Source organism: Marmota monax, unplaced genomic scaffold (genome assembly GCF_021218885.2).
Source record: "Marmota monax isolate L192 unplaced genomic scaffold, Marmota_monax_Labrador192_F-V1.1 WCK01_AAM20220418_F8-fsc00362, whole genome shotgun sequence".
Lineage (NCBI taxonomy): Eukaryota > Metazoa > Chordata > Mammalia > Rodentia > Sciuridae > Marmota > Marmota monax.
The window spans coordinates 115,484-120,815 of record NW_026694757.1 but is presented as its reverse complement, the minus strand read 5'-3'; the positions used below and the strand labels follow the sequence as shown (position 1 = coordinate 120,815).

General features: G+C 50.9%; 1 long non-coding RNA gene across 1 annotated transcript; it reads left to right on the top strand.

Annotated features, from left to right (window-relative positions):
• Nucleotides 1–3,506: 3,506 nt before the first annotated feature.
• LOC124079415 (uncharacterized) lies at nt 3,507–4,955 on the top strand. Its single transcript, XR_006847348.2, has 2 exons — nt 3,507–4,112; nt 4,248–4,955. It is a non-coding gene; the product is annotated as an uncharacterized LOC124079415 (long non-coding RNA).
• The last annotated feature ends 377 nt before the right edge of the window (nt 4,956–5,332 follow it).

Sequence of the window (5,332 nt, the reverse complement as noted above, 5' to 3'; positions counted from 1 at the left end):
CCTTTTTATTTTTGTTTTGAGACAGGGTCTCTCTCAGTTACCCAGACTGGCTTTGAACCTGTGATGCTCCTGTCTCAGCCTCCGGAATGGCTGGATCACAGGTGTGCACTTCATGTCTGGGCTCTTCTTACTTCTAACAGTCTGTAGAGTCTCTGGAATTCCTATGCAGGTGATCATATTATCTTCAGATGACTGCTTTGCCTCTTCAGATTCATACATCTCGTGTCTTTCTGGTCTCACTGTATTAGTCGGTGGTTCAGTAAAATGTTGAAAAGAAACGGTTTCCTTGTCTCACTTAGGATTTTAATGCCGCCTTTTCAAAAGTTTCACCACTGAGTAGATTTAGTGAAGGTTTCATGAATCCTGTTGGCTGGGTAAGAAAGTTCCTGTCTAACTCTAGCCTGTTCTCTGCATCTTTATTTATTTTTCGTGGTGCTGGGGGTTGGCCCTCCACCTCCTGCTGTAACAGGGGGGTATATCCCCAGCCCAGGAGGATTTAGGTCAAGGAGACTGTGAGTTTCCTTAAACATTGTTGTCTGTCACAAAATCTCCTTGGAGAACAACTTGAAAGAGGGAAAATTTATTTTGGCTCATGGTCTCAGGGGTTGCAGTCTGTGGGTGGCCGGTTCCCTGTTCCTGGGCTGTGGGGAGGAAGGGCGGGGAAGAGGAAGGCTGTCAACTCCTGGTGGCCCCGGGAGTAGAGAGAAGGCCGGGGGGAGGGGAAGCCGTCCCCAGTGCCACACCCCCAAGGACCCTCCCCTCCAACTAGGCCCACCTCCTCGGGTCTCACCACCCCCAATAGTGCCATCACAGTAAGAACCCAGTGGTGGACTGACCCCCTGATGAGTCAGGGCCCTCACCTGCCAGTCACCTCCCCAGAGTCCCCCCTGAACAGTGCTGCCCAGGGACCATGCCTTCAGCACGGGAGGTTTGGGGAACGTTCTGGCCCAAACCGAAGGAGTCTAGAGCAGTTCTGTAATTGAAATATCACCAAGACATGACGTGATGCATTATTCTTGCATTCCTGGGATGGAATGGGATAAATCTGGTTTCTCTCTGCTGAGCTATTCCTCGAGGTGTGAGGCGTCTCCCTTCAGAAGTAAGCGGGGCTCTGCTTCTCCTTGCTCGCCCTGGCCTCTGTCCGACTTTGAGGAGCCTTGTCCTCTCCCTCTCCTCCTTATTTTCTTTCTTTAAATTTTTTTTTAATATTTATTTTTTAGTTTTCGGCGGACACAACATCTTTGTTTGTATGTGGTGCTGAGGATCGAACCCAGGCCGCACGCATGCCAGGCGAGCGCGCTACCGCTTGAGCCACATCCCCAGCCCTCCTCCTCATTTTCTGAAACACATTTTTTAGTTACGGATTATCTGTTCCTGGGTGTTTGGGGAGGTAGGGAAACTTATGAATTGATTCGATTTTTTTACCACTAATTGTTTTATTCAGGTTTTTTGTCTTTAAAATATGGTGACAAGTATTCCTTTAGCAAATTATTCATTTTATCTAAATTTTGAAATGCATTAACATAAAGTTTTTCCTAGTATTTATATGTCATTTCAAAATTCCCACTAGATCCGGAGTCAAGCTTCCTCCTCATTCCTGGTCGTTTTTATCTTCTTTGGTGTTTTAGTTGGTTACAGCTTTTCTTATTTTAAACTGGCTTTGGCTTTGGTTTGGATCTTAAATGTCCCCCAAGGGCTGCTGCGTTGAGGGCTTGGCCACCATCCCATGACACTATTGGGAGGGGGAGGGAAGTTCCAGGGGGTGCCCCGTGGGGGGGGGCAGGCCACTGGGGGCGTGCCCTTGAGAGGATGTGGGACCCCAGCCCCAGCACTCCTTTGCCTACAGGTCCATTGGCACGAGGAGTCCACAATGACCAGTAGTAGGTGTAGTTTCAAGTTCAGTAGAACTCTCACGCTGTCCCCGTGGGAACAGTTGGAACCTCCCCTGTCCCCAGCAACTGAGGCCTGGAGTCTAGCAGAGCCTGTTTGCAGAATTGGCAAGAGGGGCTGCTCTTGCTTCCTGGGCAGTGGCCTCTAATGTCTGCACACAGGGCCCTGCGCATGGACCATCAGCATATGCACAGCATCCCAGAGTCCTAGAGGATGCGCACCCGAGTGCAAGACACCACCCTTACCAGGCGCCTTGGAAGAGCCCCTAGTGGGCCCCTGGACTGTCCTCTGAGCTCAGGAGTTTCTGGACATTGGAGCAAGTGGTGAGGCCAATGGGTCTCGCGGCCATGTGCCTATATCATACCTCCCTTGTGTCTGGAAGTTGGAGATGGGATCAGCTGGGGCGTGGGGGAACTTTCTGGGTGACGGGAGGCTGGATGCACAGTGCATGTGTGTCTGGAAACTCTGTAACAGAGCACTTAAGACCTGGGCCTGCCATTGCAAGCAGATTCTAACCTTCAAAAAAAAATGTGAATAAATACAGAGCTGTAGCTAATGACGGGCATGCTGAATTATTTAGGAGAAGCATACTGATGAGAATAATTCTCTTTGAAATGCTTCAAAAACAAGCTGCAGGGAGGGCGAAGGGGGCTCGACTGGGGCTGGTCTCCACCTCCACCAGGGTCCCATCAGTAGGCAAGTCAGGGCTGCGGGGAACTCATAATTGGGAAGGTTTTGAATCTCAATAAAAAAAAATGTATCAAAATTAACCAAGTTACGACCCCTTGGAGATCAAGTGCTTTAGCCTATTCCTTTGTGAATCTATCAAATGAATGAAAACTGAACCCAGTTTTCGTCCAGCTCTTCTGCTTAGAGGCTGTCGTGTCTTAGGAGGTCACAAACCTTTCCATCTCGGCCTCCGTTTCCCCATGGGGAGAGTGGACACAGCTAAGCCTGCCTCACAGGACGGCCGAATGGAACCCTGTCTATAGACGTTGGTGCCTGGGGCAAATACGTCCTCAACCAATGGGAGTTTTATCCTTCCATCTAAGTAAACAAAGACATTTTCCCAGAACAAAAAAATTTGATTTTCTCTGGAGCATCATTCAGAAGGACACTATGCGCAGGGGCTTGAAGCCACAAGACGTGTCACCAAATGTGATACTGCTGACGTGCCTGTTCCAAGACGGATTCCTAGCTTCCTGGAGTTTCAGTGGACCTTGAGAGGACATCACTCCAGCCCCCCTCCTAAGATGTCGACACGTCAGCGCCCTCTATTATCCGCTTCCTTTCTTTTCTTCTCTGTGTCTTCTTTAAGCACAGCGGCTCCGAGTGAGGAGTGTGTCTTATGACTCCTTCCTCCCTCTTCCTTGGCAAGCATCCAATTTCATGATGGCAGGGAGAGCCAGCGCGGGGGGGCCCAGGAGCCGTGGGAGCCTGGGAATCACCGTCACCCTCTCCCTGCTTCCTGCGGCCCTGTCAGTCAGCACAAGGGACACATCCCGGCTCCAACGTCCGCGAAGCCTGCTGTTACCCGGCTGCGGGGGCTCTGTGACTGTGTCTTCCTGCGTGAGTGGAAAACCACACAGCGGAGGGAAAAACACAGTGAGTGCAAAACCACCTCACTCCATTTCTCCTGCTCATTTGCAAGGGCCTCCGACTCGGGCCACCTCCTCAGAGCTGACAGAGCAGGCTCCGAGAGAGCCACGGGGTGACTGAAAGGATGATCTTTGGAATTTTTCCACTTCCTGTCCCTCTCTGCATTCCAGTGTCAACAGTGACACTGCAGAAGAATATGCTGCCCTTGCTGCGGTGTCCCAGGGCCTCTGGCCGTCTGGGCTTTGATTATGGTTGCGGGAACAGCCCCGTGGGGAGATGATGGGAGGACTTTCTGTCTCCTCCTTCCCATTCTTTTTTTTTTTTTAAGATTTATTTATTTATTTTGAGAATTTTAATATTTTTTAGTTATTGGCAGACACAACATCTTTTGTTTGTATGTGGTGCTGAGGATCGAACCCGGGCCGCACGCATGCCAGGCGAGCGCGCTACCGCTTGAGCCACGTCCCCAGCCCCTCCTTCCCATTCTTTTCTTCGAGCACCTGAGCCTGCTCAGGAAGACGCAGCGGAGCACACAGACTCCCGAGGCCCACAGCCCAGTTCATACCCTGGATCCCCAATGGCGGCCAATGAGATCCTTGCTTCCAACCCTTGGCTCCCTCCTGGTATCAGAATGATAGATTCTTGGCCTTAGACATGTGACTGCAGAGTGGGCAGAGAACGTGGGAGGCGGGAGGAAGTGACTTGATCTGGCCTCAGTGGGTCCCTGCTTCTGCTCACCTCCTTTGCCTTTCCATCAGAAGATACCGGTGGAAGCCACGGTCCCAGAAGGATCAAGGTGGAGCCGGCGGACCCCCCTGCAGCCTGGAGATGCCACCCCAGGACCCTGTGGAGGCTGGCAGACTTCTGTAAAGGCAGGAGTCCCTCTCACACCCCTCGCTCAGACACTGCCCACGACACATGAGCCTGTATCCAGTGGAGCTTTCTTCACCGAATCGGAACTTGAACTTCCCATGTCAGTTGCCCGGGCTGCACAGTATCCCTCTTTTCGTGTTTGTGTCTGATTAAAGCCAGGGCCTTGCTCATGCTGAGCCTGCTCTTCCACTGAGTACAGCCTAGCCCTGAAATAGCCCTCCTTAGATTTTTTTAAACACTTTTTAATATTTAAAAACATATCAACCTTGTGTTGAGGATAGAGCTCCACCGTAGAGTGCTTACCTAGCACGTGTCAGGCCCTGGGTTAGAGTCCCAGCACTGCCAAAAAACATAAATAATAATAATAATAATAATAAAGGAAAACATGAAGAATTCTTAGCTCATGGTTTGCCCAGCCTTGCTCAGGTTCATGAAATTTCTTGGTTATAAAACAAACAGGTGCCTGGAGCCTTCTGATTGTGCAATCTTGGATAGACCACTTTATTGCTTCTAAATCTCGACTTTCTCGTCGTAAGGAGGAGACAAATAGAATTCTTCTCACAGAATAAACTAAATAAAATACAGGAAATGTCTTGTTTCGTATGTTGTGATTTTATTTGATGGTATTCTAGCAGAAGGAGGGGGAGGAGCTCTGCTCTGAACCCAAGCCAGCAGTGTCCCCCGACACTCGGCCACATGCACACGGGGGGCTCCCAGTCCACAGCTCTTAGAGACTGGGGTGCTTGTGAGCAAGAGCCCTGGGAAGCTTCTTCCTGGCCAGTGCATGGGGCCGCAGCATGCGGCTCCTCTGTCCTATTGTCAGGACGGCCTTTGGGGGGCAGGACAGTGGGGGCAGCTGGGGATGGCTGGGCAAGTGGTGACCATGGTGCAACTGCCCAGGAAAAGAGGGAGGGGGACTCCACCTCCTATTTCTGCAGCACCTATAAGGCAGTGTAGAGGCCCTTGCAGA